The sequence below is a fragment of the Balaenoptera acutorostrata genome, chromosome X, assembly GCF_949987535.1.
Source record: "Balaenoptera acutorostrata chromosome X, mBalAcu1.1, whole genome shotgun sequence".
NCBI lineage: Eukaryota > Metazoa > Chordata > Mammalia > Artiodactyla > Balaenopteridae > Balaenoptera > Balaenoptera acutorostrata.
In genome coordinates, this window is record NC_080085.1 from 84008679 (window position 1) to 84021318 (window position 12640).

Consider the following 12640-nt stretch of genomic DNA (forward strand, 5'->3'; position numbering starts at 1 on the left):
TAAATGAGCCTTTTAGAATAGTTTTAGATTTACAGAAAAATTATGAAGAGAGTACAGAGAGTTACCACATTCCCTGCAACCAATTTCCCCTATTATCAATATCTTATATTAGTATGGTACACTTGTTACAATCATTGAACCAATATTGATATATTATAATTAAAGTCCACACTTTATATTTCCTTAGTTTTTTACCTAATGTCTTCTTCTGTTCCAGGATCCTATCCAGGATACCACATTACATTTTGTTGTCATGTCTCCTTAGGCACCTCTTGTCTGTGACAGATTCTCAGATTTTCCTTATTTTGAATGAACTTCAGAGTTTTCTGGAGTACCAGTCAGATATTTTGTAGAATATCCCTCAACTGGGATTTGCCTGATGTTTTTGTCCGTATTAGATTAGGGTTATGGATTTAAGGGAGGAAGCTCACAGAGGTAAAGTGCCATTCCCATCACATAGCAAGAGTACATACTATCAACATGATGTGTCAATGATGTTAATCTTGATCACCTGCTGAGGTAGTGCTACTCAGGATTAACCATTATAAAGGTGCCCTTTCTTGACCCTTTCCATATTGACATCAGGGAATGACTATGCACAGCTCACACTTGAGGAGTGGGGAGCTGGGTTCCACTTCCTTGAGGGTGGAGCATTTACATAAATTATTAGAGAAAATGCAAAAACTATCATATAAGATGGACTATACTAAATGTCATGAGAAGTAAATATGAATTGTACTGAACATTCAAAAGGAGTAGTCTAATTTGCTTGACAAACATCAGGAGTGAATGGTTTCTGAGAAAAGCAAAGACAAAAAATAGGCAATTTCTTAGGTAAACTTGGTTTATGGTCATCAGTACTTTATTCACCCATGATTTGCTGCCTTTGTGAATGTTGATTGGTAATTTGACCACTGTTTCCTAGTATACGTATAAAGTATTTTTCTTTCTGTCTGACGTATTTCACTAGGCATAATACACCCCCAAGTCCATCCATGTTGTTGCAAGTGGCAAAATTTCATTCTTTATGGCTGAGTAGTATTCCAGTGTGTGTGTGTGTGTGTGTGTGTGTTTATATATATATATATATGCACCACATCTTTACCCATTCATCTGTTGATGGACATGTAGGTTGCTTCCATACCTTGGTATTTGTAGATAATGCTGCTATCAACATTGGGGTGCATTTATCTTTTTGAATTAGTGCCTTCATTTTTTGTTTTTTTGTTTGTTTGTTTTTTGGATGTATACAAGACTGGTAGCAATCTTAAGACTGAAGATTGGTAACAAAGGAATATGAAATGATTGTCAAATAGATAAATGCACATGTGCTTTAAAGGAAGGGGATGGCAATACCATTGAGGGAACATTCTTTGTCCAGAGACATGTCCAGAGACAGAGAACAAAATACAAAGTGGTTGAGCATGTGCAATTGGGAAAGGATGATATAACGGTATTTTGGTGAAGGGGAGCAGGTGGTATAAGAGGTCTTAAAAGCCAGGAGTTAGCGAGAGAGGGATGAGAGTCAGCTTACTAAGTGACTGAGTCAGGATTTGTTTTAAGTTTTTTCAAACTCCAGAATTTATGTCGATTCTAGTGATTCTGAAACCTTAGCACAAAAGAGAATCAATCATATGGTTACTTTTTAAAAATGGCATTCATTAGACCCAGAGATTCTGATTCAGTACGGATCTGGTTAGTATTCCTAAATTCACTCATGGCCAAAATATTTTCCTAATAAATGAAGAAAAAGAACTATAGAGCATCATGTCTTTCATTTGTAATCACTGATGGCTCTTCACCTTTCTCTGTTATTTGAGAATATATAATAAATTTCCAAATTCATTATCAGCATGGCCTCTTTTATTTGTGGTGTGGTTAAATCCAAACGTTTCTTTAACCTCATGCTGGATGGCATTAATTTTAGCTGTATTTAACTAGCTGTTGTTGTTTTTCACAATGGTCTGCCTCTGAACTGTGACAAGTTGTTCACATAACCTAGATATCAGATCAGGCTGTTTGATGATATATTTTTTGCCAATATATTTCTTGCTCACATGTTGTCTTATTGGATAGTTTCATAGCAGCAAACAATTAAATTTGTGTTCATTTCTATTTAACCACTTAATTCCTTTTCTGAATAATTCATTTTACCAGTTATTTACCTTGAATCTGCCCAGTATATTTGAGCTGCTGTATCACAACTGCTTTGATTTTTCCTCAAATTTACGTCATAAATTTGCTCTATTTCCTAAAGCCAAAACTATCTGAGAACTATCACCACACCCAACAATTTTTTCTTCATTTATTAATGTCTTAACCTCACATTCTATTGCCTGATACACTAAGAGAATGGTTTGAATTTTGAGGTTAGAATTGCTTTAGATAGCCTTAAATAATTATTCAGTTTAATTATCAGGGCACAGAAAGTGTGACTAAATGGGCTGTGACTAATGTGACTAATTTTAGGACTGTGACAGAGGTATCTGAACTCCTATACTCTCACTGTGCCCCCCTGCCATAATATATCATGAACAGGGTCACATCCACCATGGGTGACGTTCATTTGGCAAAACTATGTTTCCTATAGAAGCACTGCCTGCCATCTTGAATTTGTCCCACATGACAGTTTATATTACAGAGGTTGGAATAGTTTCAGATAACTTTAACACAAACAAAAAGGTCTATATATGAAAGAGGTCTATATACAAAAAGAATAATCAAAGTTCATTCAATCCCATTCATTCTAAACTACATTGACACAGGGCTTTCCTGGTGGTGCAGCGGTTAAGAATCTGCCTGCCAATGCAGGGGACACGGGTTGGAGCCCTGGTCCGGGAAGATCCCACATGCCATGGAGCAGCTAAGCCCGTGCACTACAGCTACTGAGCCTGCACTCTAGATCCCATGAGCCACAACTACTAAGCCCATGTTCCACAACTACTGAAGCCCGCGCACCTAGAGCCCGTGCTCTGCAACAAGAGAAGCCACTGCAATGAGAAGCCCGCACACCGCAATGAAGAGGAGCTCCTGCTCGCCTCAACTAGAGAAAGCCCGCGCGCAGCAACGGAGACCCAAAGCAGCCAAAAATAAATAAATAAATAAATAAATAAATAAATTTAAATAAATAAATAAATAAATAAACTACATTGACACAAACAAAATTCAAAGATCTTAAAATAATTCAGAAAAATTCCTAATAGGCTTTGATCCATGGCAGAATTCAGTTTTAATGTCATACAATAAAATTTTCCTAAATCTAAGAAATAATAAAACGGAAATCTCTAACTACACTTTTGTGGTAAAGTGTACACAACATAATATTTATAATTTTAATAATTTTTAAGTGTACTCTTCATTGATATTAAGTACATTCACACTGCTGTGAAATCATCACACTATCCATCTCTGGAAACCTTTTTCATCATGCCAAATTGAAACTCTATACCCATTAAACAGTATCTCCCCATTCTCTGTTCCCCAGCCCATGGCAATCACTATTCTACTTTGTCTCTATGATTTGATTATTCTAGGTACTTCACTGAAGCAGAATCATACAATAGTTGTCCTTTTATGTCTGGCTTATTTCACATAGCACAATGTCTGCAAGATTCATCCATGTTGTAGCATGTGTCAGAATCTCATTCCTTTGTAAGGATGACTAATATTGCATTGTAGTTACACACCCATTTTATGTATCCATTCATCCATCAACAGGCATTTGGGTTGTTTCCACCTCTTGACTATTGTGAAAAATACTGCTATGAATGTGGGTGTGCAAATATCTGTTTGAGTCCCTGCTTTCAATTCTTTGGGGTATACACCCAGAAGTGGAATTGCTGAATCATATGATAATTTTATATTTTACTTTTGGAGGAACTGCCATACTGTGTTAACAGTAATTATACCATTTAAATTCCCACCCATAATGCATGAAGATACTGTATTATTCAGGGTTCTCCAGAGAAAAAGAACCAAAAGGATATGTATCGTATATATGTTATATACACACACAGACACACACACATACATATATACATATACATGAGAGACAAAGAAAGAGACAGACAGAGACAGGAGCAGGTGGAGAGGGGTAAAGAGAGAGAGAGGTCAATTTTAAGGAATTGGCTCATGTGATTGTAGAGGTACAAATATAAAATCTGCAGAATAGGCTAGCAGGCTGGAGACCCAGGGAAGAGTTGCAGTCCAAGTTCAAAACAGACTCTTGGTAAAATTTCTCCTTCCTTGAGGGAGGTCAGTCTTTGTTTTATTAAGGCCTTCAACTAATTGGATAAAGCCCACCCACACTACAGATAGTAATCTCCTTTACTAAAAGTCCACTGATTTAATGTTAATCTCATTCATAAAACACCTTCACAGAAACATATGAAATAATGTTTGACCAAATACCTGGGCACCACAGCCCAGCCAAGTTGACACATAAAGTTAACCATCAAAAGCCCACCCCTTGTCAACTTGGCATCTATATGCATCTCTTTAAATGATATTTAATCTCCAAATAAAGACAATAACAAGGTTATATTTCCATCTAACATGATACGATTATTCTGAGTACAACTGAAAATGCACTAACTCTTTCCCCAAGAGAGGATGTAAAGTCCTTGGGTGATGTTCGATCTTCTCTTCAATATCCCCTCATTAAACACGATGATGTAAAGTTATCCATACTTAAACACTATGATATAAAATCAATACATCTTATGTTTCAAGATAAGGGCATAAGAGAAGAAAGAAAATGAAGATATTTGAAACACACACATTCATAACAAAATAAGGAAGAAATACTCATAATAATTACAGTCTTAGTTGCTTTAACTGGTCATGTGGTCATAACTGGTAGTTATAATTACCTTCTTCTACTACCCATTCTGTATTTCTTTTGCTCTCAGCAAGTACCTCAGCTGGTCATGGTTCTTTACCTGGTGGGGTGACCCAAACTTTAATTCCTGAAGGGTCTGGGCCGTTAGTAATCCTGCCAAAATTGGGTTGTTGTAGTTTTCCGTTGACCTTAATCACAGGGCATGATAATACTAAGAGATGCCCTAAGGGATCTCCTGTATTCCATGCAGACATACTATTTCTTATCTCCGTTGTGGAATAGCAGTCTAGTTTCTCCTTGATGGTCAGGATCAATCAAAATCTGAATTAGTTTATTAGGGATATGTCATGGTTAATTTTATGTGTCAACCTGACTGGGCCATGGGATGCCCAGATATATGGTCAAACATTATTCTGGCTGTGTCAGTGAGGGTGTTTTTGGATATGGTTAACAGTTGCATCTGTAGACTGAATAAAGCGATTGCCCTCCCCAATATGGGTGGGTCTCATCCTATCAGCTGAAGTCCTAAATAGAAAAAAAGGCTGATATTCCTCTGAGTAAGAGAAAATTCTTCCTGCCTGACTGTTCTCAAACTGGGACACTGGGTTTTCACCAGCCTTTGGACTTGAACTGAAATATTGGCTCTTCCTGGGTCTTGAGCCTGTGGGCCTTGGGACCAGAACTCCACCTTTAGCTTTCCTGGTTCTCAGGCCTTCATACTCGAACTAGAACTAAACCATCAGATCTCCTGGCTCTCCAGTTTATTCTCTCAGCCGATATTGGGACTTATTCCTTATAATAAATCATGGTTTTTATCATGAAAATATATATTATACATATAAAAAACCTTGTTTATTTATAAATATATATATTTATTATAAGGACAGTAATATGTTAGTATGATATTTATTTATTAAAGGACTATGATTTATCATTAGGGTTCTCTGGAGAAACAGAACCAATAGGATGTATATATTTATTGGTTCTGTTTCTCCAGAGAACCCTAATACAATGGCACTATGTGTTCAACAAACATTTACACTATAAACAACTGGCAAGGATATGCCTAGGACTGAAATACTATCCTCGGGGAACTGACAACTAACTCTGATCATGATATGCATGATGACCCCTCTCCCCTGCCTTGGCCCTTCCACAAATGCATAGCTTTAGAAGGATATAAGACATACAAAGGAGTGTCTTGACTAAAGGTAAAGGATGAAAATGAAGCAGAAATGTACTTTTTTTGTGACCTGAAATACTGATTGAAACTGAGCTACACAGGCTTGGGGAGAGAGGAAAGGAAAGAAAGAAAATGAAGAGAGGAAAATGGGATTTTAAATATCTGCAACTCAAGGCACTATACCTGACGAATAGAAAAATAGAAAATAAAAATAAAACAGACAAAACACAATGCACATGATACTTATTATTAAAGGGCATGAGAAAAAGGAGCCTTCATAGGCAGAGTGATCAGATGTTTTCTGTAACCAGGAAAGCCTTGGACAAGGCTTTGGAAGGAGAATTTAATGGTATCTCAAAACTTGAGCAACTTCATGTAGTCCTTGTGCCTAATTATATAAACTAACACTAAAATTAATCATTGACATGTAACATATTCCCTCCTGTCAGTTTTCTAAAAACCAGAAAATACTTCACCCTTATATGAAAATTAAGACGAGAAATGAAAAACAAGTAGGAGCAAGAAAAAACAAATAAAAGAGCATATGGGTAAGGCATTATACAATGTGGCAAGACAGACTGTTTCTGCACCCTAGACATTTCCTGTTCATATCAAAAAGATGGGCTACATCTGTTTTTTTACATTCCATAGCTGTTTTCAATGGATTAGCCAAATTCCTTTTTTTAGTGTCTTTATTCAAAACCCCAGGCTGGAGAGATGGGATTTGGTCACACCCAATGAGAAGTCAACAGGAATTTCCTGTTTATTTTGTTTCAGCTTGGGTGATGTCTGGCAATTAAATAATCAAGCAGCAATGCATGGATTATATCATCATTTTTTTCCATAAAGGTAGGCAATATTATCATTCCCTATGTTTTTCTTCATTAGTGTGTGCTTGTCAAAAGTAATTTAATAAAATTTATTTTAGAGGGAAATGGTAAATCTATAATTCAGTGTGTCAGGATCTAACAAATCACCCCATGAATGAAGATAAAAAGGAAAGACAGCCCCAAATTGGATCTTCTCGAATCAGTAAATCTTGCTCTACATTTTCATTTAAAAAGATGTTCATTTTTAATTTCCATTGCATTTTAGCTATAATGGTTGCCCTTAAATCTTATTTTTGGTCCTAGTTTCCAGTTCTTCTTCCTGTAAAATGGTGGCAAGATATATGCAAATACCCTTTGAAATGTAATGTAAATAAATATATAAGCTGCAATATAGATCATTACCAATAGGCATTCCATAGATTTTTATTTGCTCTGCAGTTTTATCTAGCATACTCCTGTTTATTGAACCAGCTGGTAATCATAACAAAAATGGGTACTTCTTTTAAATATCTAGTTCTCTGAGGCATTCAAAAGAAGTAAAGGAAGGACTATGAAAAAAATTGGCACTTGCTTTTTTCCAGGCAAGTGAAACACACAAACATTCTGAGGTCTTAAAGTCTGAGTCACTATATATAACTAAATCAGGCAGGCATAGCCCTAAGACCTCTGGGCTCTTGACTGAATAGTATAGGGTAATTATCTTTATGGCATTACCAGGTATCTTGGTCTATATGAGTAAAAGTTTCCATTTCATTGATATCTCTAGAGATAACCACTGTACTGTTAATTTTAAGGTTGCAGAGGACAGAGACCTTATTTTTTAACTTCTGTAATTTTCAGATCCTTCCCCACTGCATCATGGAATACACTCAATATTGCTTTTTATTGGACAAATTAACTATTAAAATATTACCTTATATTAAACATATATGCCATTAAAGAGATGTAGTAATTAAGGATAATTGAAAGTAAGAATGAAGAAATATTTTTTAAAAACCCAATCCTATATTGACACTTTTCTGTTTCTACAACAGCTCAGTTGAAAACCTTTCTTTTGGTCAGAATCATAAACCTTTGTTTTGCATTTCTATGGCTCTGGTGTTGTAACAGTTTCTGCACCCAATAACAGCTTATAACAGCCATTTTTTTCCTCCTTGAGACAGAGTAGTACCTTTACTTCCAGTTTCTCCTTTTTCATTTCAGGTTTTCCACTCTAGAACAACTACACTCTTTATCCAACACTGTCCTTCTCTAATACCAGCAAAGCCAAAGGCAGGAAAATCATATTATTTTATGTCTTTACCAGAAATGAGCTTTCCTTGTTCCAAATCAGAAACTTAAAAAATAAGGACATAAAAGGAATCCAAATTGGAAAGGAAGAAGTAAAACTATTTGCAGATGACATGATACTATACATAGAAAGTCCTAAAGACACCACCAGAAAACTATTAGAGCTCATTAATGACTTCAGTAAAGTTGCAGGATACAAAATTAATAAACAGAAATCTGTTGCATTTCTATACACTAACAACAAAATATCAGAAAGAGAACTTAAGGAAACAATCTCATTTACCATCGCATCAAAAAGAATAAAATACCTAGGAATAAACCTAACTAAGGAGGCAAAGACCTGTACTTTGAAAACTATAAGATGTTGATGAAAGAAATTGAAGACAACACAAATAGATGGAAAGATGTACCATGTTTTGGGATTGGAGAAATCAATGTTGTTAAAATGACCACACTGCCCAAGGTAATCTACAGATTCAGTGCAATACCTATCAAATTACCAAGAGCAATTTTCACAGAGCTAGAATAATTTTAAAATTTGTATGGAAATAAAAAAGATCCCGAATAGTCAAAACAGTCTTGAGAAAGAAGAACGGAGCTAGAGGAATCATGCTTCCTGACTTCAGACTATACTACAAAGCTACAGTAATCAAAACAGTACAGTACTGGCACAAAAACAGACATATAGATCAATGGAACAGGATAGAAAGCCCAGAAATAAACCCATGCACTTATCGTCAATTAATCTATGACAAAGGAGGCAAGATTATACAATCAAGGAAAGAGTCTCGTCAATAAGTACTGCTGGGAAAACAGAACAGCTATATGTAAAAATATGAAATTAGAACATTCTCTAACACCACATATAAAAATAAACTCAAAATGGATTAAATACCTAAATTTAAGAACAGATACTATAAAACTCCTAGAGGAAAACATAGGCAAAACACTCTTTGACATAAATTGCAGCAATATTTTTTTGGACCCATCTCCTAGAGTAATGGAAATAAAAGCAAAAATAAACAAATGGGACTTAATTAAACTTAAAAGCTTTTGCACAGCAAAGAAAACCATAAACAAAAATCGACTTATGGAATGGGAGAAAATATTTGCAAACGATGTGACCAACAAGGGCTTAATTTCCAAAATATACAAACAGCTCATACAGCTCAATATCAAAAAAACAAACAACCCAATCCAAAAATGGGCAGAAGACCTAAATAGACATTTCTCCAAAGAAGACATACAGATGGCCAAGAGGTACATGAAAAGATGCTCAACATCACTAATTATTAGAGAAATGCAAATCAAAACTACAATGAGGTACCACTTCACACCAGTCAGAATGGCCATCATCAAAAAGTCGACAAACGATAAATGTCAGAGAGGGTGTGGAGAAAATGGAACCCTCCTACACTGTTGGTGGGAATGTAAATTGGTGCAGCCACTATGGAGAACAGTACGGAGGTTCCTTAAAAAACTAAAAATAGAGTTACCATATGATCCAGCAATCCCACTCCGGGGCATATATCCGGAAAAGATGAAAACACTAATTTGAAAAGATATATGCACCCCAATGTTCATAGCAGCACTATTTACAATAGCCAAGACATGGAAGCAAACTAAATGTCCATCAACAGATGAATGGATAAAGACGATGTGGTGTATATATACACAATGGAGTATTACTCAGCCATTAAAAAGAATGAAATAACATCATTTGCAGCAACATGGATGGACCTAGAGATCATCATACTAAGTGATGTAAGTCAGAGAAAGACAAATATCATATGATATCACTTATATATGGAATCTTAAAAAAATGATACAAATGAACTTATTTACAAAACAGAAATAGACTCACAGACATAGAAAAAAAAATTATTGTTACCAAAGGGGAAAGGGGGGGAGGGATAAATTAGGAGTTTGTGATTAACAGATACACACTACTATATATAAAATAGGATAAACAACTAGGACCTACTATATAGCACAGGGAACTATATTCAATATCTTGTAACAACCTATAATGGAAAATAACCTGGAATATATATATATATATATATATATATATATATATATATATATATATATATATATATATGTATATATGTATGTATGTATAGCTGAATCACTTTGCTGTACACCTGAAACTACACTGTAACTCAACTATACTTCAATTAATAAGGACAATACATATTCACATTTAAATAACACTTCACAATTTTGAATCTTACTATTACTTATAGTAAGTAATCTTACTATAAGTAATCTAATAATAGTAATAATAATATTTATCTAATAATAGTAATCTTACTATTACTATCTTACTATCTTATTTATTCTTTATTTTACACCTCTCCCTCTACAGTTTTTCACTGCCCCACACTTTTTGCATGAACAATTTATATGGATTTGAATTTCAACACTAAAACTTGTGACACTTTTGAAACATTTTTCAGGCTAAAGCAACTCTCTACTAAAAAGGCTTGTTCTTTTATTTTTCTACATTAGAGACCACTAAATATTTTTGAACTAACTTAAAACAACTGTGGTAAAGAGTGGAATGGAGAAGAATTCAGGTAATACATTTTCATCATCCTCCTTCTTATCATCATCAACATCATCATCACCATCCACCATCACCATCCCTTGCCCAGACTATGGAAATGGTCTCCTAAATAAACCATCTCTCTGTTTCTACTTGTGCCCTCCTGTAGACAATCCTTCACACAGCAACCAAAGTATATCTTTTTTAAAAAGCATTACTAAGATTACGTGACTGCCCTGCTCAAAATGGCCCAATAGCTGTGCCCTACCTTTCTTTCCAACATCATCTCCTACCACTCTCTCACTTGTTCACTTTACTCTAGTTACACTGGCCTTGAATAAGTCAAGCTCATTCTCACCTCTGGATCATTGTACTTATTCTGTCCTCTGCCTAAAGGCATTTTTCACTGATCTTTGCATGACTTGCTCTTTGACACAAATGCTATCTAAAATAATGTATGAATCCATGCTTATGTCTATTAAAATACCCACTTACTCTACATTTTTTTCTTCACAGCATTAGCATTACCTCACATCATGTATTTATTATCTATCTATCCAACTAAAATATAAGCTTCTTGTAGCACTGGACTTTGTCTTTTCTTCACTGTATTGCTAGCACCTGGTAAAGTGCCTAATGTATTAAAAAGTATTCAATAAGTATTTACTGACTAAGGGAGTGAATGAATTAATGATCAAAAGAACATGGGTACTAGCTTTGACTCATAATTCTCAGTGATTTCTATATACACATTAATGATCCTTCTACTATCACGGCTTCTCTATTTCTTAACATCATTTCCTCCAATGATCTTGTCCTCCAACCTACCTCAGCTGCCCAGTCCCACAGATATAACCCTAGATTTTGTCATTACCACTAACTACCATGCCTCCATAATCTCAGATTCACATATGCACATCTCTAACCACAATCTTCTATCTTTCCAGCTTATTCCCACTAGTACCTCAACAATAGCAAGCATTTTATCTTCCTGGGGCCCAAAATGTCTCTATCCTACCATCTTTTCACAATCTCTCACCATCAAATCCTCATTCCCCTCCTTATCCCATTTAAATACCTCCTCATTAATATCTATATCTGTGTGTGTGTGTGTGTGTGTGTGTGTGTGTGTGTGTGTGAGTGTGTGTGTAGGAATTAAATGAGTTAGATAGGTAAAGCACTTAGAACTATACCTGGGGCTTGGTAAGTGCTGTACCAGTATTAATAGTCTATCAGTACTATTACTATTATTATTTTTTAAAGTCCCACTTGATCTCACATTCCCCTTCAGTAATTGCCCCCTTTTGCTGCTCCTCCTCACAGCAAATTCTCAATTTGCCAACACTTGTTATCTTTACTTCCTCTCCTCCCATTTTAACTTTTTATGCTGATGTAAAACTTACCAGAAATTTGCAAGATGAGTACAAAGAAGCCCTTTGTCTCTTCTACCCTTACCTAGATTCGCCAGTTGTTACCATTTTGCCACATTTGCTTTATCATTCTTTCTAACATATAATATATATACACATACATATATACATACTTTTTCCCAAACCACCATTAAAGAGTAAGTTACCAACATTATGTTCGTTTTCCAAAAATACTTCAGTGTGCATTTCCTAGGAACAAAGACATTCTCTTATATAAGTACAATACAATTATCAGAAAAATTAAGTTTAACATTATGAAATACTATTTCCTAATGCAAATTTTGCCAATCAACTCACTAATGGCTTTTACAGGTATTTGTTTTTTCCATTCAAGATCCAATTCTAGATCATGCATTGCATTTAGTTATGTCTTTTAGTCTTCTTTAATCTGGAACACTTCTTCAGCCTCACTTAATCTTTATTCACCTTTACATATTTAAAGAGTACAGGCTAGCTATTTTGTAAAATTTGGTTGGTTTTTGGGTTTTCTGATGATTCCTTATGATGAGATCCATG